Source organism: Nerophis lumbriciformis, linkage group LG13, assembly GCF_033978685.3.
Source record: "Nerophis lumbriciformis linkage group LG13, RoL_Nlum_v2.1, whole genome shotgun sequence".
Lineage (NCBI taxonomy): Eukaryota > Metazoa > Chordata > Actinopteri > Syngnathiformes > Syngnathidae > Nerophis > Nerophis lumbriciformis.
Genome location: NC_084560.2, coordinates 13,435,002 through 13,459,963, shown reverse-complemented (window position 1 = coordinate 13,459,963; position 24,962 = coordinate 13,435,002).

The following is a 24,962-nucleotide window of genomic DNA, read 5'->3' as shown; positions in this document are numbered from 1 at the left end:
TTTTTTAATTCAATATGACAGTATAACTGTCATACCAAATATGAAAGTTATATAAACATAACTCCAAAACTGAACATGCATTAAGTCTAAAAATGCCTGTAATTTTGTATCTATGTGAGTTTTACGCAAACTCCTCTACCACGTTAAGGTGGCAGCTCAGAGATAGTAATGATAGTAATGTTCTTAAAATCCTGAGATAATGCGAAAAAAGCAATAAAAAAGTTTTTCAACATAATTCCTACACCAAACATGCAAAATGTCTAATAATGCCTAGAGACATGCATCTTTGTTAGTTTTACTAGAAAATGTATCTTTTAAAAGTTTTGCAAAGACGCAAGTTAGTTTTTTAATTCAATATGACAGTATAACTGTAATACCAAATATGAAAGTTATATAAACATAACTCCAAAACTGAACATGCATTATGTCTAAAAATGCCTAAAATAATGTATTTATGTGAGTTTAACCAGAATCAGGTAATTTGGTAAGTTTTACCAATACAAAAATTGGGTTTTTCTCATAATGACAGTATAACTGCTACATTCAATTTGACAGTTATTTAAACATAACTTTGTAATAACATGCAAATAGGCCAACTAAGCCTAAAACAATGCATCCTTGTGAGTTTTACCTTAAACATATGCTATTTTAAGGCTTGCAAACACAAAAAGTAGTTTTTTACTCATTATGACCGTAATGTTCTTAAAATCCTGAGATAATGCGAAAAAAGCAATAAAAAAGTTTTTCAATATAAATCCTACACCAAAGATGCAACATGTCTAATAATGCCCGGAGACATGTATCTTTGTTAGTTTTACTAGAAAAATAATCTTTTGTAAGTTTTGCAAAGACGCAAGTTAGTTTTTTTAATTCAATATGACAGTATAACTGTCATAACAAATATGAAAGTTATATAAACATAACTCCAAAACTAAAGATGCATTAAGTCTAAAAATGCCTGTAATTTTGTATTTATGTGAGTTTTACCATAAACAGGTAATTTGGTAAGGTTTACAAATACAACAATTGGGTTTTTCTCATAATGACAGTATATCTGCTACATTCAATTTGACAGTTATTTAAACATAACTTCGTAATAACACATGCAAATAGGCCAACTAAGCCTTAAACAATGCATCCTTGTGAGTTTTACTCTAAACATATGCTATTTTAAGGCTTGCAAACACAAAAAGTAGTTTTTTACTCATTATGACAGTAATGTTCTTAAAATCCTGAGATAATGCGAAAAAAGCAATACAAAAGTTTTTCAACATAAATCCTACACAAAACATGCAACATGTCTAATAATGCCTGGAAACATGTATCTTTGTTAGTTTCACTAGAAAAATTATCTTTTGTAGGTTTTGCAAAGACGCAAGTTATTTTTTTAATTCATAATGACAGTATAACTGTAATACCAAATATGAAAGTTATATAAACATAACTCCAAAACTGAACATGCATTATGTCTAAAAATGCCTAAAATAATGTATCTATGTGAGTTTAACCAGAATCAGGTAATTTGGTAAGTTTTACCAATACAAAAATTGGGTTTTTCTCATAATGACAGTATAACTGCTACATTCAATTTGACAGTTATTTAAACATAACTTTGTAATAACATGCAAATAGGCCAACTAAGCCTTAAACAATGCATCCTTGTGAGTTTTACCTTAAACATATGCTATTTTAAGGCTTGCAAACACAAAAAGTAGTTTTTTACTCATTATGACAGTAATGTTCTTAAAATCCTGAGATAATGCAAAAAAAGCAATAAAAAAGTTTTTCTACATAAATCCTACACAAAACATGCAACATGTCTAATAATGCCTGGAAACATGTATCTTTGTTAGTTTCACTAGAAAAATTATCTTTTGTAGGTTTTGCAAAGACGCAATATACTTTTTTTTTAATTCATAATGACAGTATAACTGTAATACCACATATGAAAGTTATATAAACATAACTCCAAAACTGAACATGCATTAAGTCTAAAAATGCCTGTAATTTTGTATCAATGTGAGTTTTACCATAATCAGGTAATTTGGTAAGGTTTACAAATACAACAATTGGGGTTTTCTCATAATGACAGTATAACTGCTACAATCAATTTGACAGTTATTTAAACATAACTTCTTAATAACACATGCAAATAGGCCAATAAAGCCTAAAACAATGCATTCTTGTGAGTTTTACTCGAAACTTAAGGCTTGCAAACACAAAAAGTAGTTTTTTACTCATTATGACAGTAATGTTCTTAAAATCCTGAGATAATGCGAAAAAAGCAATAAAAAAGTTTTTCCAACATAAATCCGACACAAAACATGCAACATGTCTAATCATGCCTGGAAACACTAGAAAAATTATCTTTTGTAAGTTTTGCAAAGACGCAAGTTCCTTTTTTTAATTCATAATGACAGAAAACTGTAATACCAAGTATGACAGTTATATAAACATAACTCCAAAACTAAAGATGCATTAAGTCTAAAAATGCCTGTAATTTTGTATGTATGTGAGTTTTACCATAATCAGGTAATTTGGTAAGGTTTACAAATACAACAATTGGGTTTTTCTCATAATGACAGTATAACTGCTACATTCAATTTGACAGTTATTTAAACATAACTTCATAATAACACATGCAAATAGGCCAATTAAGCCTAAAACAATGCATCCTTGTGAGTTTTACTCTAAACATATGCTTTTTGAAGGCTTGCTAACACAAAAAGTAGTTTTTTACTCATTATGACAGTAATGTTCTTAAAATCCTGAGATAATGCGAAAAAAGCAATAAAAACGTTTTTCAACATAAATCCTACACCAAACATGCAACATGTCTAATAATGCCTGGAGACATGTATCTTTGTTAGTTTTAATTTAAAAATGATCTTTTGTAAGTTTTGCAAATACGCAAGTTAGTTTTTTTGATTCATAATGACAGTATAACTGTCATACCACATATAACATTTAAATAAACATATCTCCAAAACTGAACATGCAATATGTATTATCTCTAAAAAAAACCTCAAATATTGTATCTATTTGAGTTTTACAAGAATCAGGTAATTTGGTAAGGTTTACAAATACAAAAATTAGGGTTTACTCATAATGACAGATAAGTGATGCATTCAATTTGACAGTTATTTATACATAACTTACTAACCACACATGCAAAAAGGCTAAAAAAAAAAAGCCTAAAACAATGTATCCTTGTGAGTTTTACTCGAAACATATACTATTTTAAGGCTTGCAAACACAAAAAGTATTTTTTTACTCAATATGTTAGTAATATTCTTAAAATCCTGAGATAATGCGAAAAAAGCAATACAAATGTTTTTCAACATAATTCCTACACCAAACATGAAAAATGTCTAATAATGCCTAAACTTATATCTTTGTTAGTTTTACTAGAAAAATCATATTTTGCAAGGTTTGCAAAGAAGCTGTCATACTAAATTTTAAAGTTATTTACACATAACTCCAAAATAAACATGCATTACGTCTAAGAATGCCTGTAATGTTTTATATACGTGAGTATTAACAGAATCTGTTATTTTGGTAAGGTTTACAAATACAAAAATTAAGGTTTTACTCATAATGACAATATAGCTGCCACATTCAAAATGTGACTCCTAAATCACATGCAAATTGGTTAATAATGCCTGGTGAGAGGTATATTTGTAAATTTTACTGGGAAAAAAAACATTTTTTAAGGTTTGTAAAGAAACAAGTTAGTGTTTTTTTTAACTCAACAAGAAAGTATAACTGTCCTACTATATATATCAAAGTTATATAAACATAACTCCAAAATTAAACATGCATTATGTCTAAAAATGCCTGTAATATTTTATATACGTGAGTATTATCAGAATCCATTATTTTGGTAAGGTTACAAATACAAAAATTAAGGTTTTACTCATAATGACTGCCACATTCAAAATGACAGTTACTTAAACATGACTCCTAAATCACATGCAAATTGGTTAATAATGCCTGGAGAAATGTATTTTTGTGAGTTTTACTGGAAAAAAATAATTTGTAAGGTTTATAAAGACACAAGTTAGTTTTGGTATTTATTATGATGGTATAACTGTCATACTAAATATGAAAGTTATATAAACATAACTCCAAAACCAAACATGCAATCCAACTAAAAATAACTGTAATATTGAATTTGTGTGAGTTTTACTAGAATCAAGTATTTTGGTAAGGTTTACAAATACAAAAATTAAGTTTTACTCATAATGTCAGTATCACTGCCACACTCAATATGACAATTATTTAAACATAACTCCTAAACCAATTATGCTCAAAGGCTAATGCCCGGACAAATGTATCTTTGTGTGTTTTACTGGGAACAAATAATTTGTAAGGTTTGTAAAGACACAAGTTATTTATTTTTTACTCAATATAATGGTATAACAGTCAGACTTAATATGAAAGTTGTATAAACATAACTTCAAAACCAAACATGCGTTATGTCTAAAAATGCCTGTAATATTGTATTCATGTGAGTTTTACAAAAATCAGTTGTTTTTGTAAGGTTTGCAAATACAAAATATTGTTTTTACTCACGATGACAGTATACTGTCACACTCAATATGACAGTTATTTAAACATGACTCCTAAATCACATGCAAATTGGTTAATAATTCCTGGAGAAATGTATTTTTGTGAGTTTTACTGGAAAAAAATAATTTGTAAGGTTTATAAAGACACAAGTTAGTTTTTTTTTATTTAATATGATGGTATAACTGTCATACTAAATATGAAAGTTATACAAACACAACTCCAAAACCAAACATGCAATCCGTCTAAAAATGCCTGTAATATTGAATTTTTGTGAGTTTTACTAGAATCAAGTATTTTGGTAAGGTTTACAAATACAAAAAATTAGGTTTTACTCATAATGACAGTATCACTGCCACACTCAATATGACAGTTATTTAAACATAAATCCTAAACCAAACATGCTAAATGGCTAATAATGCCTGGGGAAATCTATCTTTGTGAGTTTTACTGGAAACAAATATTTTGTAAGGTTTGTAAAGACACAAATTATTTTTTTTACTCAATATGATTGTATAACTGTCATACTAAATATGAAAGTTATATAAACATAACTTCCAAAACCAAAAATGCCTTATGTCTAAAAATGCTTGAATTTTGAATCTATGTGAGTTTTACTAGAAGCATGTATTTTGGTAAGGTTTACAAATACAAAAATTAGGTTTTACTCATAATGACAGTATAACTGCCACATTCCAAATGAGAGTTTTTTAAACATAAATCCTAAACCAAACATGCTAAATGGCTAATAATGCCTGGAGAAAGGTATAGTTGTAAGTTCTACTGGAGAAAAAAAACATTTTGTAAGGTTTGTGAAGACACAAGTTAGTTTTTTGTAACTCAAAAAGAAAGTAGAACTGTCCTACTAAATGTCAAAGTTATATAAACATAACTCCAAAATTAAACATGCATTATGTCTAAAAATGCCTGTAATATTTTATATACGTGAGTGTTATCAGAATCCGTTATTTTGGTAAGGTTTGCAAATACAAAATATTGTTTTTACTCACGATGACAGTATACTGTCACACTCAATATGACAGTTATTTAAACATGACTCCTAAATCACATATAATAATGCCTGGAGAAATGTATTTTTGTGAGTTTTACTGGAAAAAAATAATTTGTAAGGTTTATAAAAACACAAGTTAGTTTTTTTTATTTAATATGATGGTATAACTGTCATACTAAATATGTAAGTTATATAAACATAACTCCAAAACCAAACATGCAATCCGTTTAAAAATGCCTGTAACATTGAATATTTGTGAGTTTCACTAGAATCAATTATTTTGGTAAGGTTTACAAATACAAAAATTAGGTTTTACTCATAATGACAGTATCACTGCCACACTCAATATGACAGTTATTTAAACATAAATCCTAAACCAAACTTGCTAAATGGCTAATAATGCCTGGGGAAATGTATCTTTGTGAGTTTTACTGGAAACAAATATTTTGTAAGGTTTGTAAAGACACAAATTATTTTTTTTACTCAATATGATTGTATAACTGTCATACTAAATATGAAAGTTATATAAACATAACTCCAAAACCGAACATGCCTTATGTCTAAAATGCTTGAATTTTGAATCTATGTGAGTTTTACTAGAAACAGGTATTTTGGTAAGGTTTACAAATACAAACATTAGGTTTTACTCATAATGACAGTATAACTGCCACATTCCAAATGACAGTTTTTTAAACATAACTCTTAAACCAAACATGCTAAATGGCTAATTATGCCTGGAGAAAGGTATCTTTGTGAGTTTTACTGGGAAAAAAATTTTTTGTAAGGTTTGTAAAGACACCAGTTAGTTTTGTTTTACTCAAATTGATTGTACAGATATGGTGTTTTTTCTGCTGGGCATGTATGCCTGACGCGCCTCCGACAGCGTCTTTGAGTAGCTGCAGGGTCATCAGCCGGGGACCACCGCTCATTGGAGTTTCGCTCTCTTTAACCCCGGAACGCCTCCTGGTGGCGGAGCGGTGGCAGGGACGTCGCCCTGCCACCACCTGCAGCTGACCCATCTTATTTCCTCGACCCCCAGTACTTATCCCTCCTCCTCAGCCACAACCAGAAGCTTCCCTTTTCTGCTTCCTCAGCAAGGGCCTTAGCTTCCCTTTGGAGCTTAGCCCCAGTCGTTCCCACATCTCGGAGCAGCCTTATAGTTGATGTGCCGACGAAGCCCCGACAGCCTACTTCCACAGGGTAGATGGTAGTGGACCAGCCTGCCTCTCTGCACTCAGCAGCCAGATCTGCATACTTGGCTGCTTTGCGCTCGTAGGCTGCTTGGATTCCCTCCTCCCAGGGGATGGTGAGCTCGATCAGTATGGCAGACTTGGTAACAGCAGACCATAGCACGATGTCTGGGCGGAGTGAAGTGGTGGTGATTTCACGGGGGAACTGGAGCTGTTTGCCGATGTCAGTCCTCAAACTCCAGTACCTTGCCAGAGGGAGGAAACTGCGGGGGCCTCGTCGGCTGGTGTGTCCTTTGCCTTCCCCTGGCCTCAAAAACATGACAATTTGACAGTATAACTGTCATACTAAATGTAAAAAATATATCAACCTAACTACAAAACCAAACATGCATTATGTCTAAAAATGCCTGTTATATTGTATCTATGTGAGTTTAACCAGAATCAGGTATTTTGGTAAGGTTTACATATACAAAAATTAGGTTTTACTCATAATGACAGTATAACTGCCACATTCAATCTGACAGTTATGTAAACATAACTCCTAAACCACACATGCAAAATGGTTAATAACGCCTGAAAAAATAGTTTTTTCTTACTCAATATGACAGTTAAACTGTCATAATAAATGTGAAAGTTATATGAATATTACTCCAAAACCAAACATACATTATGTCTAAAAATGCCTGTAGTATTGTATCCATGTGAGTTTTACTAGAATCAGTTGTTTTTGTAAGTTTTGCAAATACAAAATACTGGTTTTCTCACTATGACAATATACTGTCACATTCAATCTGACAGTTATTTAAACATAACTCCTAAACCACACATGCAAAATGACTAATAATGCCTGGAAAAATGTATCTCTGTGAATTTTACTGGAAAAAAAATATTTTGTAGGGTTTGTAAAATTACAAGTTTGTTATTTTTTACTCAATTTAACAGTATAACTGTCATACTAAATATGAAAGTTATATAAACATAACTCCAAAACCAAACATGCAATCCGTCTAAAAATGCCTGTAATATTGAAACTATGTGAGTTTTACCAAAATCAGGTATTTTGGTAGGGTTTACAAATACAAAAATTAGGTTTTACTCATAATGACAATATAACTGCCACGTTCAAAATGACAGTTATTTAAACATAACTCCTAAATCAAACATGCTAAATGGCTAATAATGACTGCAGAAATGTATCTTTGTGAGTTCTACTTGAAAAAACTTTTTTTTGTAAGGTTTGTAAAGACACAAGCTAGTTTTTTTACTCAATATGACAGTATAACTGTCATACTAAATAGGAAAGTTATATAAACATAATTTCAAAACCAAACATGCATTATATCTAAAAATGCCTGTAATATTGTATCTATGTGAGTTTTACTACAATCAGGTATTTTGGTAAGGTTTACAAATACAAACATTAAGTTTTACTCATAATGACGGTATAAGTGCCACACGCAATATGACAGTTATTTAAACATAACTCCTAAACCACAAATGCTAAATGGCTATTAATGCCTGGGGAAATGTGCCTTTGTGAGTTTTACTGTAAAAAAAAAAATATTTTGTAATGTTTGTAAAGACAGAAGTTAGTTTTTTTTTTACTCCATATGACAGTATTTTTGTCATACTAAATGTAAAAGTTATATAAACATAACTCCAAACCAAACATGCATTATGTCTAAAAATGCTTGAATTTTGAATCCATGTGAGTTTTACTAGAAACAGGTATTTTGGTAAGGTTTACAAATACAAAAAACAGGTTTTACTCAAAATGACAGTATAACTGCCACATTCAAAATGACAGTTATTTAAACAAAACTCCTAAACAAAATATGCTAAATGGCTAATAATGCCTGGAGAAAGGTATCTTTGTGAGTTTTACTGGGAAAAAAAATATTTTGTAAGGTTTGTAAAGACACAAGTTAGTTGTTGTTTTTACTACATTTGACAGTATAACTGTCATACTAAATGTAAAAGTTATATAAACATAACTCCAAAACCAAACATGCATTATGTCTACAAATGCCTGTAATATTGCATTCATGTGAGTTTTACTAAAATCAGTTGTTTTTGTAAGGTTTGCAAACACAAAATATTGTTTTTACTCATAATGACAGTATCGCTGCCACACTCAATATGACAGTTATTTAAACATAACTCCTAAACCAAACATGCTAAATGACTAATACTGCCTGGGGAAATGTATCTTTGTGAGTTTTACTGGAAACACATATTTTGTAAGGTTTGTAAAGACACAAATAATTTTTTTACTCAATATGATTGTATAACTGTCATACTAAATATCCAAGTTATATAAACATAATTCCAAAACCAAACATGCCTTATGTCTAAAAATGCTTGAATTTCTAATCTATGTGAGTTTTACTAGAAGCAGGTATTTTGGTAAGGTTTACAAATACAAAAATTAGGTTTTACTCATAATGACAGTATAACTGCCACATTCCAAATGACAGTTTTTTTAAACATAACTCCTAAACCAAACATGCTAAATGGCTAATAATGCCTGGAGAAAGGTATATTTGTAAGTTTTACTGGGAAAAAAAAACATTTTGTAAGGTTTGTAAAGACACAAGTTAGTTGTTTTTTTTTAACTCAAAAAGAAAGTATAACTGTCCTACTATATATATCAAAGTTATATAAACATAACTCCAAAATTAAACATTCATTATGTCTAAAAATGCCTGTAATATTTTATATACGTGAGTATTATCAGAATCCGTTATTTTGGTAAGGTTTACAAATACAAAAATTAAGGTTTTACTCATAATGACTGCCACATTCAAAATGACAGTTACTTAAACATGACTCCTAAATCACATGCAAATTGGTTAATAATGCCTGGAGAAATGTATTTTTGTGAGTTTTACTGGAAAAAAATAATTTTTAAGGTTTATAAAGACACAAGTTAGTTTTTGTATTTAATATGATGGTATAACTGTCATACTAAATATGAAAGTTATATAAACATAACTCCAAAACCAAGCATGCAATCCAACTAAAAATAACTGTAATATTGAATTTGTGTGAGTTTTACTAGAATCAAGTATTTTGGTAAGGTTTACAAATACAAAAATTAGGTTTTACTCATAATGTCAGTATCACTGCCACACTCAATATGACAGTTATTTAAACATAACTCCTAAACCAATTATGCTCAAAGGCTAATGCCTGGACAAATGTATCTTTGTGTGTTTTACTGGAAACAAATAATTTGTAAGGTTTGAAAAGACACAAGTTAGGTTTTTTTTACTCAATATGATGGTATAACTGTCAGACTTAATATGAAAGTTGTATAAACATAACTCCAAAACTAAACATGCATTACGTCTAAAAATGCCTGTAATATTGTATTCATGTGAGTTTTACAAAAATCAGTTGTTTTTGTAAGGTTTGCAAATACAAAATATTGTTTTTACTCACGATGACAGTATACTGTCACACTCAATATGACAGTTATTTAAACATGACTCCTAAATCATATGCAAATTGGTTAATAATGCCTGGAGAAATGTATTTTTGTGAGTTTTACTGGAAAAAAATAATTTGTAAGGTTTATAAAGACACAAGTTAGTTTTTTTTTTTAATATGATGGTATAACTGTCATACTAAATATGAAAGTTATATAAACATAACTCCAAAACCAAACATGCAATCCGTCTAAAAATGCCTGTAATATTGAATTTTTGTGAGTTTCACTAGAATCAATTATTTTGGTAAGGTTTACAAATACAAAAATTAAGTTTTACTCATAATGACAGTATCACTGCCACACTCAATATGACAGTTATTTAAACATAAATCCTAAACCAAACATGCTAAATGGCTAATAATGCCTGGAGAAATGTATCTTTGTGAGTTTTACTGGAGAAAAAAAATATTTGTAATGTTTGTAAAGACAAGTTAGTTTTTTTTACTCAATATGATTGTATAACTGTCATACTAAATATGAAAGTTATATAAACATAACTCTAAAACCAAACATGCCTTATGTCTAAAAATGCTTGAATTTTGAATCTATATGAGTTTTACTAGAAACAGGTATTTTGGTAAGGTTTACAAATACAAACATTAGGTTTTACTCATAATGACAGTATAACTGCCACATTCCAAATGACAGTTTTTTAAACATAACTCCTAAACCAAATATGCTAAATGGCTAATTATGCCTGGAGAAAGGTATCTTTGTGAGTTTTACTGGGAAAAAAAATATTTTGTAAGGTTTGTAAAGACACCAGTTAGTTTTGTTTTACTCAATTTGACAGTATAACTGTCATACTAAATGTAAAAAATATATCAACCTAAATCCAAAACCAAACATGCATTATGTCTAAAAATGCCTGTTATATTGTATCTATGTGAGTTTAACCAGAATCAGGTATTTTGGTAAGGTTTACATATACAAAAATGAGGTTTTACTCATAATGACAGTATAACTGCCGTATTCAATATGACAGTTATGTAAACATAACTCCTAAACCACACATGCAAAATGGTTAATAACGCCTGAAAAAATAGTGTTTTTGTTTTTTTACTCAATATGACAGTTAAACTGTCATAATAAATGTGAAAGTTATATAAATATTACTCCAAAACCGAACATGCATTATGTCTAAAAATGCCTGTAATAATGTATCTATGTGAGTTTTACCAGAATCAGGTATTTTGGTAAGGTTTACAATAAAAAAATCTATGTCACATTCAATCTGACAGTTATTTAAACATACTGTAACTCCTAAACCACACATGCAAAATGGCTAATAATGCCTGGATAAATGTATCTTTCTGAGTTTTCCTGGAAAATATTTTGTAAGGTTTGTCAAGACACAAGTTAGTTTGTTTTTTTACTCAATATGATTGTATAACTGTCATACTAAATATGAAAGTTGTATAAACATAACCCTAAAACCAAACATGCATTATGTATTATAATGCCTGTACAATTGTTTAAATGTGAGTTTTACCAGAATCATGTATTTTGGTAAGGTTTACAAATACAAAAATTTGGTTTTACTCATAATGACAATATACTGTCACATTCAATCTGACAGTTATTTAAACATAACTCCTAAACCACACATGCAAAATGACTAATAATGCCTGGAAAAATGTATCTCTGTGAATTTTACTGGAAAAAAAATATTTTGTAAGGTTTGTAAAATTACAAGTTTGTTATTTTTTACTCAATTTGACAGTATAACTGTCAGACTAAATATGAAAGTTTTATAAACATAACTCCAAAACCAAACATGCAATCCGTCTAAAAATGCCTGAAAATTAGGTTTTACTCATAATGACAATATAACTGCCACATTCAAAATGACAGTTATTTAAACATAACTCAAAAACCAAACATGCTAAATGGCTAATAATGACTGGAGAAATGTATCTTTGTGAGTTTTACTTGAACAATTTTTTTTTGTAAGGTTTGTAAAGACACAAGTTAGTTTTTTTACTCAATATGACAGTATAACTGTCATACAAAATATGAAAGTTATATAAACATAATTTCAAAACCAAACATGCATTATATCTAAAAATGCCTGTTATATTGTATTTATGTGTGATTTACTACAATCAGGTATTTTGGTAAGGTTTACAAATACAAAAAATAGGTTTTACTCATAATGACAGTATAACTGCCACACGCAATATGACAGTTATTTAAACATAACTCCTAAACCACAAATGCTAAATGGCTAATAATGCCTGGAGAAAGGTATCTTTGTGAGTTTTACTGGGAAAAAAAATATTTTGTAAGGTTTGTAAAGACACAAGTTAGTTGTTTTTTTTACTACATTTGACAGTATAACTGTCATACTAAATGTAAAGGTTATATAAACATAACTCCAAAACCAAACATGCATTATGTCTAAAAATGCCTGTAATATTGTATCCATGTAAGTTTTACTAGAATCAGTTGTTTTTGTAAGTTTTGCAAATACAAATTAGTGTTTTTAATCACTAGGACAGTTTTAAAAATAACTGTGACATTCAATCTGACAGTTATCTCTCCTAATCCAAACATGCTAAATGGCTAATAATGCCTGGAGAAATGAATCTTTGTGAGTTTTACTGGAAAAAAAATATTTTGTAATGTTTGTAAAGACACAAGTTAGTTTTTTTTACTTAATATGACAGTATAACTGTCTTACTAAATATGAAAGTTAAATAAACATAACTCCAAAACCAAACTTGCAATCCGTCTAAAAATGCCTGTAGTATTGAATCTATGTGAGTTTTACCAGAATCAGATATTTTGGTAAGGTTTACAAATACAAAACTTGGGTTATACTCATAATGACAGTATACTGCAACATTTTATATGACAGTTATTTTAACATAACTCTTAAACCACACATGCAAAATGGCTAATAATGCCTGGAGAAATGTATCTTTGTAAGTTTTACTAGAAAAACATATTTTGTAAGGTTTGTAAAGACAAGAGTTCGTTTTTTTTACTCAATATGATGGTATAACTGTCATACTAAATATGAAAGTTATATAAACATAATTCCAAAACCAAACTTGCAATATGTCTTAAACTGCCTGTAATATTGAATCTATGTGAGTTTTACCTGAATCAGGTATTTTGGTAAGGTTTACAAATACAAAACCTGGGTTTTACTCATAATGACAGTGTAACTGCAACATTCAATATAACAGTTATATAAACATAACTCCTAAACCACACATGCAAAATGGCTAATAATGCCTGAAGAAATGTATCTTTGTGAGTTTTACTGGGAAAAAAATATTTTGTAAGGTTTGTAATGACCTGCGATGAGGTGGCGACTTGTCCAGGGTGTACACCGCCTTCCGCCCGATTGTAGCTGAGATAGGCTCCAGCGCCCCCCGCGACCCCAAAAGGGAATAAGCGGTAGAAAATGGATGGATGGATGGGTTTGTAATGACACGTTATTTTTTTTTTTACTCAATAAGACACTATAACTGTCACACTAAATTTGAAAGTTGTTTAAACATAACTCCAAAACCAAACATGCATTATGTCTAAAAATGCAGGTAATATTGTATCCATGTGAGTTTTACTAGAAACAGTTCTTTTTGAAAGGTTTGCAAATACAAAATATTGGCTTTACTCACTATGACAGTATACTGTCACATTCAATCTGACAGTTATTTAAACATAACTCATAAACGACACATGCAAAATGGCTAATAAACCTGGAGAAATGTATCTTTGTTAGTTATCCTAGAATAATGATCTTTTGTAAGGTTTGCAAAGACACAAGTTAGTTTTTTTTACTCAATATGACGGTATAACTGTCATACTAATAATTAAAGTTATGTAAACATAACTCCAAAACCAAACCCGAAACCAAACATGCAATCCGTCTAAAAATGCCTGTAATAATGAATTTATGTGAGTTTTATCGGAATTAGGTATTTTGGTAAGGTTTACAAATACAAAAATTAGGTTTTACTCATAATGACTGCCACACTCAATACGACAGTTATTTAAACATAACTCCTAAAACACAAATGCAAAATGACTGATAATGCCTGGAGAATGTATCTTTGTGAATTTTACTGGTAACAAATGTTTTGTAAGGTTTGTAATGACATAAATAAGTTTTTTTTTACTCAATATTATGGTATAACTGTCATACTAAATATGAAAGTTATATAAACATAACTCAAAAACCAAACATGCAATCCGTATAAAAATGGCTGTAAAATTGAAACTATGTGAGTTTTACTAGAATCAGGTATTTTGGTAAGGTTTACAAATACAAAAATTAGGATTTACTTATACATATAACTGCCATATAACTGCCACACTCAATATGACAGTTATTTAAACATAACTCCTATACCACACATGCAAAATGGCTAAAAATGCCTGGAGAAATGTATCTTTGTGAGTTTTACTGGAAAACATTTTTTTTTAGGTTTGTAAAGACACAAGTTAGGTTTTTTTATTCAATATGTTTGTATAACTGTCATAATAAATGTAAAAGTTATATAAACATAACTCCAATACCAAACATGCAATCTGTCTAAAAATGTCTGTAATATTGAATCTATGTGAGTTTTACTAGAATCAGGTATTTTGTTAAGGTTTACAAATACAAAAATTTGGTTTTACTCACTATGACAGTATACTGTCACATTCAATCTGACAGTTATTTAAACATAACTCCTAAACCACACATGCAAAATGATTAATAATTCCTGGAAAAATGTATCTTCGTAAGTTTTACTAAAAAAAATAGTTTGTAAGATTTGTAAAGACACAAAATAGTTGTTTTTTTTACTCAATATACTAAATATGAAAGTTATATAAACATAACTCCAAAACCAAACTTGCATTATTTCTAAAAATGCCTGTAATATTGTATCTATGTGAGATTTACCAGAATCAAGTATTTTGGTAAGGTTTACATATACAAAAATTAGGTTTTACTCATAATGCCAGTATAACTGCCACATTCAATATGACAGTTTTGTAAACATAACTCCTAAACCACACATGCTAAATGGTTAATAATGCCTGGAGAAATGTATCTTTGTGAGTTTTACTGGAAACAAAAATATTTTGTAAGGTTTGTAAAGACACAAGTTAGTTTTCTTTACTCAATATGACAGTTTAACTGTCATATTAAATATGGAAATTGTATTAACAAAACTCCAAAACCAAACTTGCAATCCGTCTAAAAATGCCTGTAATATTGAATCTATGTGAGTTTTACTAGAATCAGGTATTATGGTAAGGTTTACAAATACAAAAATGAGGTTTTACTAATAATGACAGTATAACTGCCACACTCAATATGACAGTTTTTTAAACGACACATGCGAAATGGTTAATAATGCCTGGAAAAATTTATCTTTGTGAGTTTCACTGGAAAAAAATAAATTGTAAGGTTTGTAAAGACAAGGTTTTTTTTATACTCAATATGATGGTATACTGTCCTACTAAATGTTGCATTTTGTCTAAAAATGCCTATAACATTGTATCTATGTGAGTTTTAGTAGAATCAGTTGTTTTTGTAAGGTTTGCAAACACAAAATTCTGGGTTTACTCACTATGACAGTATACTGTCACATTCAATCTGACTGTTATTTAAACAAAAATTCTAAACCACGGATGCAAAATGGCTAATAATGACTGGAGAAATGTATTTTTGTGAGTTGTACTGGAAACAAATATTTTGTAAGGTTTGTATAAACACAATTTAGTTTTTTTTAACTCAATATGATGGTATAACTGTCTTACTAAATTTGAAAGTTATAAAAACATAACTTCAAAACCAAACTTGCAATCCGTCTAAAAATGCCTGTAATATTGAATCTATGTGAGTTAAACCAGAATCAGGTATTTTGGTAAGGTTTACAAATACAAAAATTAGGTTTTACTCACTATGACAGTATATCTGCCACATTCAAAATGACAGTTATTTAAACATAACTCCTAAACCAAACATTTTAACTGGCTAATAATGACTGGAGAAATGTATATTTGTGAATTTTACTGAAAAACAATATTTTGTAAGGTTTGTAAAGATACAAATTAGTTTTGTTTTACTCAATATGATGGCATAACTGTCATACTAAATATGAACGTTATATAAACATAACTCCAAAACCAAACAAACTTTATGTCTAAAAATTCCTGTAATATTGTGTCTTTGTGGGTTTTACCAGAATCAGGTATTTTGGTAAGGTTTACAAATACAAAAAATAGGTTTTACTCATAATGACAGTATAACTGCCACACTCAATATGACAGTTATTTAAACATAACTCCTAAACAAAACATGATAGATGGCTAATAATGCCTGGGGAAATGTATCTTTGTGAGTTTTACTAGAAAAAAAAATATTTTGTAAGGTTTGTAAAGACAAAAGTTAGTTTTTTTTTACTCTTAATGACAGTATAACTGCCACATTCAAAATGACAGTTATATAAGCATAACTCCAAAAATCAAATAGATTCAATATTACACACATTTTTAGACGGATTGCAAGTTTGGTTTTGGAGTTATGTTTATATAACTTTTTATATTTAGTATGACAGTTATACTGTCATATTAAGTAAAAAAAGACAAATTTGTGTCTTTACAAACCTTACAAAATATTTTTTCCAGTAAAACTCACAAAGATACATTTCTCCAGGCATTATAAGCCTTTTTGCATATTTGGTTTAGGTTTTATGTTTACATAACCGTCATATTGAGTTTGGCAGTTATACTGTCATTATGAGTAAAACCTAATTTTTGTATTTGTAAACCTTACCAAAATACCTGATTCTAGTAAAACTCACATAGATTCAATATAACAGGCATTTTAGACGGATTGCATGTTTGGTTTTGGAGTTATGTTTATATAACTTTCATATTTAGTATGACAGTTATAATGTCATATTAAGTAAAAAAAAATTACTTGTGTCTTTAAAAACCTTACAAAATATTATTTTCCAGTAAAACTCACAAAGATACATTTCTCCAGGCAATATTAACCAATTTGCATGTGATTTAGGAGTTATGTTTAAATAACTGTCATATTGTGTGTGACAGTATACTGTCAGCGTGAGTAAAAACAATATTTTGTATTTGCAAACCTTACAAAAACAATTGATTCTAGTAAAACTCAAATGGATACAATATTACAGGCATTTTTAGACATAATGCATGTTTGGTTTTGGAGTTATAATTATGTAACTTTTACATTTAGTATGACAGTTATACTGTCATATTGAAAAAATATTTATTTTTTTTCCAGTAAAACTCACAAAGATACATTTTTACAGGCATTATTAGCAATTGTGCATGTGTGGTTTTACATCGAGAAGAGCCAGATGAGGTGGTTCGGGCATCTGGTCAGGATGCCACCCGAACGCTTCCCTAGGGAGGTGTTTAGGGCACGTCCGACCGGTAGGAGGCCGCGGGGAAGACCCAGAACACGTTGGGAAGACTATATCTCCCGGCTGGCCTGGGAACGCCTCGGGGTCCCACAGGAAGAGCTGGACGAAGTGGCTGGGGAGAGGGAAGTTTAGGCTGCTGCCCCCGCGACCCAACCTCGGATAAGCGGAAGAAGATGGATGGATGGATGGTTTAGGAGTTATATTTAAATAACTGTCATATTGAGTGTGGCAGTCATACTGTCATTATGAGTAAAACCTATTTTTTTGTATTTGTAAACCTTACCAAAATAACTGATTCTGATAAAATTCACATAGTTTGGTTTAGGAGTTTGGTTTTGGAATTATGTTTATATAACTTTCATATTTAGTATGACAGTTATATCATCATATTGAGTAAAAAAAAAAAAAAAAGTTGTCTTTACAAACCTTACAAAATATTTTTTTCTAGTAAAATTTACAAAGATACATTTTTCCAGGCAGTATTAGCCATTTTGCATGTGTGGTTTAAGAGTTATGTTAAAATAACTGTCATATCAAATGTTGCAGTTATACTGTCATTATGAGTATAACCCAAGTTTTGTATTTGTAAACATTACCAAAATATCTCATTCTGGTAAAACTAACATAGATTCAAAATTACAGGCATTTTTAGACGGATTGCAAGTTTGATTTTGGAGTTATGTTTATTTAACTTTCGTTTAGTATGACAGTTATGCTGTCATATTGAGTAAAAAATAACTAACTTTACAAACCTTACAAAATATTTTTTTTCCCAGTAAAACTCACAAAAATAAATTTCTCCAGGCATTATTAGCCATTATAAATAAAGTTGATTTGATTTGATTTAGCATGTTTGGTTTCGGAGGTATGTTTATATAACTGTCATTTTGAATGTGGCAGTTATACTGTCATTATGAGTAAAAACAAACAAACTAACTTGTGTCTTTACAAACCTTACAAAATCTTTTTTTTTTCCCAGTTAAACTCACAAAGATACATTTCCCCAGGCATTATTAGCCATTTATCATGTTTGGTTTAGGAGTTATGTTTAAATAACTGTCATATTGGGTGTGGCAGATATACTGTCATTATGAGTAAAACTTAATTTTTGTATTTGTAAACCTTACCAAAATACCTGATTCTGGTAAAAAGCACATAGATGCAATATTACAGGAATTTTTAGACATAAAGTATGTTTGGTTTTGGAGTTATGTTTATATAACTTTCATATTTAGTATGACAGCTATACGTTAAATTGAGTAAAAAAATCTAACTTGTGTCTTTACAAACCTTACAAATATTTTTTTCCAGTAAAATTCACAAAGATACATTCCTCTAGGCATTATTAGCCATTTTGTCGGATTGATTGTGGCAGTATACTGACATTATGAGTAAAACTAATATTTTGATTTGTAAACCTTACAAAAACAACTGATTCTAGTAAAACTCACGTGGATACAAAATTTTAGGCATTTTTAGACATAATGCATGTTTGGTTTTGGAGTTATGTTTAGATAATTGTCATATTGAATGTGGCAGTTATACTGTCATTATGAGTAAAACCTAATTTTTGTATTTTTCAACCTTACCAAAATAACTGATTCTGGTAAATTCCAATGGTTACAATATTACAGGCATTTTTAGACAAAATGCATTTTGGTTTTGGAGTTATGTTTATATAACTTTCATATTTAGTATGACAGTTTTGCCATCATATTAAATAAAAAAACTAACTTGTGTCTTTATAAACCTTACAAATTATTTTTTTCCAGTAAAACTCACAAAGATACATTTTTCCAGGCAGTATTAGCCATGTGTGGTTTAAGAGTTATGTTAAAATAACTGTCATATCAAATGTTGCAGTTATACTGTCATTATGAGTAAAACCCAAGTTTTGTATTTGTAAAACTTATTTAATATGACAGTTATACCGTCATATTGAGTAAAAAAAAAAGATAACTTGTATCTTTACAAACCTTACAAACTATTTTTTTCCAGTAAAACTTACAAAAATAAATTTCTCCAGTCATTATTAGACATTTTGCATGCATGGTTTAGAAGTTGTGTTTAAATAACAGTCAGATTGGATGTGACAGTATACTGTCATATTAGTTTTTTACTCAATATGCCAGTAATGTTCTTAAAATCTTGAGATAATGCGAAAAAAGCAATAACAATGTTTTTCAACATAATTCTTACACCAAACATCCAACTTGTCTAATAATGCCTGGAGACATGTATCCTTGTTATTTTCACCAGAAAAAAATTCTTTTGAGAGTTTTGCCATGACGCAAGTTAGTTTTTTTCATTCACAATGACAGTATAACTGTCATACCAAATATGAAAAGTATATATAAACATAACTCCAAAACTGAACATGCATTATGTATAAAAATGCCTGTAATATTGTATCTATGTGAGTTTTACCAGAATCAGGTAATTTGGTAAGGTTTACAAATACAAAAATTGGGGTTTTCTCATAATGACAGTATAACTGCTACATTAAATTTGACAGTTATTTAAACATAACTTCATAATAACACATGCAAATAGGCCAATAAAGCCTAAAACAATGCATCCTTGTGAGTTTTACTCTAAACATATGCTATTTTAAGGCTTGCTAACACAAAAAGTAGTTTTTTACTCATTATGACAGTAATGTTCTTAAAATCCTGATATAATGCGAAAAAAGCAATAAAAATGTTTTACAACATAATTCCTACACCAAACATACAAAATGTCTAATAATTTCTGGAGACATGTATCTTTGTTAGTTTTACTAGAAAAATGATCTTTTGTAAGTTTTGCAAATACGCAAGTTAGTTTTTTTAATTCATAATGACAGTATAACTTGTCGGTTGTGTCGGGACACCTGATGACGTTTTGAGATATTTTATACAACTACAGCAGCAGAAATATACTGCTGAAGCAAGTCCGTTTTTTTGAATTTTTTGTAAGGGTCTCCCACCTTACGAAATTTTGGCAAATTTTTTTTTTCGTAAACGATGCATTTTCTTCTATTTTTAGATTGTGTCGGGACTCCTGATGACGTTTTGAGACATTTTATACAACTACAGCAGCAGAAATGTGCTGCTGAAGCAAGTCCGTTTTTTTGAATTTTTTGTAAGGGTCCCGCCTTACGAAATTTTAGCAAAACATTATTTCCGTAAACTATGCATTTTCTTCTACTTTTAGGTTGTGTCGGGACACCTGATGACGTTTTGAGACATTTTATACAACTACAGCAGCAGAAATGTGCTGCTGAAGCAAGTCCGTTTTTTAAAATTTTTTGTAAGGGTCCCGCCTTACAAAATTTTAGTAAAAATTTTTTTTCGTAAACGATGCATTTTCTTCTATTTTTAGGTTGTGTCGGGACACAACTAATGACGTTTTGAGACATTTTATACAACTACAGCAGCAGAAATGTGCTGCTGAAGCAAGTCCGTTTTTTTGAATTTTTTGTAAGGGTCCCGCCTTACGAAATTTTAGCAAAATTTTTTTTCCGTAAACTATGCATTTTCTTCTATTTTTAGGTTGTGTCGGGACACCTGATGACGTTTTGAGACATTTTTTACAACTACAGCAGCAGAAATGTGCTGCTGAAGCAAGTCCGTTTTTTTGAATTTTTTGTAAGGGTCCCGCCTTACGAAATTTTAGCAAAACATTTTTTCCGTAAACTAAGCATTTTCTTCTATTTTTAGGTTGTGTCGGGACACCTGATGACGTTTTGAGACATTTTATACAACTACAGCACCAGAAATGTGCTGCTGAAGCAAGTCCGTTTTTTTGAATTTTTTGTAAGGGTCCCGTCTTACGAAATTTTAGCAAAAATTTTTTTACGTAAACTATGCATTTTCTTCTATTTTTAGGTTGGGACACCTGATGACGTTTTGAGACATTTTATACAACTACAGCAGCAGAAATGTGCTGCTGAAGCAAGTCCGTTTTTTTTTAATTTTTTGTAAGGGTCCCGCCTTACGAAATTTTAGCAAACATTTTTTTTCGTAAACGATGCATTTTCTTCTATTTTTAGGTTGTGTCGGGACTCTTGATGACATTTTGAGACATTTTATACAACTACAGCAGCAGAAATGTGCTGCTGAAGCAAGTCTGTTTTTTTGAATTTTTTGTAAGGGTCCCGCCTTACAAAATTTTAGTAAAAATTTTCTTTCGTAAACGATGCATTTTCTTCTATTTTTAGGTTGTGTCGGGACTCCTGATGACATTTTGAGACATTTTATACAACTAAAGCACCAGAAATGTGCTGCTGAAGCAAGTCCGTTTTTTTGAACTTTTTGTAAGGGTCCCGCCTTACGAAATTTTAGCAACATTTTTTTTTCGTAAACGATGCATTTTCTTCTATTTTTAGGTTGTGTCGGGACTCCTGATGACATTTTGAGACATTTTATACGACAGCACCAGAAATATGCTGCTGAAGCAAGTCCGTTTTTTTGAATTTTTTGTAAGGGTCCCGCCTTACGAAATTTTAGCAAAACATTTTTTCCGTAAACTATGCATTTACTTCTATTTTTAGGTTGTGTCGGGACACCTGATGACGTTTTGAGACATTTTATACAACTACAGCAGCAGAAATGTGCTGCTGAAGCAAGTCCGTTTTTTTGAATTTTTTGTAAGGGTCCCGCCTTATGAAATTTTAGCAAAAATTTTTTTAACGTAAACTAAGCATTTTTTTCTATTTTTAGGTTGTGTCGGGACACCTGATGACGTTTTGAGACATTTTATACAACTACAGCAGCAGAAATGTGCTGCTGAAGCAAGTCCGTTTTTTTGAATTTTTTGTAAGGGTCCCGCCTTACGAAATTTTAGCAAAATTTTTTTTCCGTAAACTATACATTTTCTTCTATTTTTAGGTTGTGTCGGGACACCTGATGACGTTTTGAGACATTTTATACAACTACAGCACCAGAAATGTGCTGCTGAAGCAAGTCCGTTTTTTTGAATTTTTTGTAAGGGTCCCGCCTTACGAAATTTTAGCAACATTTTTTTTCCGTAAACTATGCATTTTCTTCTATTTTTAGGTTGTGTCGGGACACCTGATGACGTTTTGAGACATTTTATACAACTACAGCAGCAGAAATGTGCTGCTGAAGCAAGTCCGTTTTTTTGAATTTTTTGTAAGGGTCCCGCCTTACGAAATTTTAGCAACATTTTTTTTCCGTAAACTATGCATTTTCTTCTATTTTTAGGTTGTGTCGGGACACCTGATGACGTTTTGAGACATTTTATACAACTACAGCAGCAGAAATGTGCTGCTGAAGCAAGTCCGTTTTTTTGAATTTTTTGTAAGGGTCCCGCCTTACGAAATTTTAGCAAACATTTTTTTCCGTAAACTATGCATTTTCTTCTATTTTTAGGTTGTGTCGGGACACCTGATGACGTTTTGAGACATTTTATACAACTACAGCAGCAGAAATGTGCTGCCCGTAAACTATGCATTTTCTTCTATTTTTAGGTTGTGTCGGGACACCTGATGACGTTTTGAGACATTTTATACAACTACAGCAGCAGAAATGTGCTGCTGAAGCAAGTCCTTTTTTTTGAATTTTTTGTAAGGGTCCCGCATTACGAAATTTTAGCAAACATTTTTTTCCGTAAACTATGCATTTTCTTCTATTTTTAGGTTGTGTCGGGACACCTGATGACGTTTTGAAACATTTTATTCAACTACAGCAGCAGAAATGTGCTGCTGAAGCAAGTTCGTTTTTTTGAATTTTTTTTAAGGGTCCCGCCTTACGAAATTTTAGCAAAATTTTTTTTCCGTAAACTATGCATTTTCTTCTATTTTTAGGTTGTGTCGGGACACCTGATGACGTTTTGAGACATTTTATACAACTACAGCAGCAGAAATGTGCTGCTGAAGCAAGTCCGTTTTTTTGAATTTTTTGTAAGGGTCCCGCCTAACGAAATTTTAGCAAAACATTTTTTCCGTAAACTATGCATTTTCTTCTATTTTTAGGTTGTGTCGGGACACCTGATGACGTTTTGAGACATTTTATACAACTACAGCAGCAGAAATGTGCTGCTGAAGCAAGTCCGTTTTTTTGAATTTTTTGTAAGGGTCCCGCCTTACGAAATTTTGGCAACATTTTTTTTTCGTAAACGATGCATTTTCTTCTATTTTTAGGTTGTGTCGGGACTCCTGATGACATTTTGAGACATTTTATACAACCACAGCACCAGAAATGTGCTGCTGAAGCAAGTCCGTTTTTTTGAATTTTTTGTAAGGTTCCCGCCTTACGAAATGTTAGCAAAAATGTTTTTCCATAAACTATGCATTTTCTTCTATTTTTAAGTTGTGTCGGGACTCCTGATGACATTTTATACAACTACAGCACCATAAATGTGCTGCTGAAGCAAGTCCGTTTTTTTGTTTTTTTGTAAGGGTCCTGCCTTACGAAATATTAGCAAAAAAAATTTCCCGTAAATTATGCATTTTCTTCTATTTTTAGGTTGTGTCGGGACACCTGATGACGTTTTGAGACATTTTATACAACTACAGCAGCAGAAATGTGCTGCTGAAGCAAGTCCGTTTTTTTGAATATTTTGTAAAGGTCCCGCCCAACGAAATTTTAGCAAAAATTTTTTTCCGTAAACTATGCATTTTCTTCTATTTTTAGGTTGTGTCGGGACACCTGATGACGTTTTGAGACATTTTATACAACTACAGCAGCAGAAATGTGCTGCTGAAGCAAGTCCGTTTTTTTGAATATTTTGTAAAGGTCCCGCCCAACGAAATTTTAGCAAAAATTTTTTACCGTAAACTATGCATTTTCTTCTATTTTTAGGTTGTGTCGGGACACCTGATGACGTTTTGAGACATTTTATACAACTACAGCACCAGAAATGTGCTGCTGAATCAAGTCCGTTTTTTTAAATTTTTTGCAAGGGTCCCGCCTAAAGAAATTTTAGCAAAACTTTTTTTTCGTAAACGATGCATTTTCTTCTATTTTTAGGTTGTGTCGGGACTCTTGATGACATTTTGAGACATTTTATACAACTACCGCAGCAGAAATGTGCTGCTGAAGCAAGTCTGTTTTTTTGAATTTTTTGAGACATTTAAACGACTGCCTTACGAAATTTTAGTAAAAATTTTTTTTCGTAAACGATGCATTTTCTTCTATTTTTAGGTTGTGTCGGGACTCCTGATGACATTTTGAGACATTTTATACAACGACAGCACCAGAAATATGCTGCTGAAGCAAGTCCGTTTTTTTGAATTTTTTGTAAGGGTCCCGCCTTACGAAATTTTAGCAAACATTTTT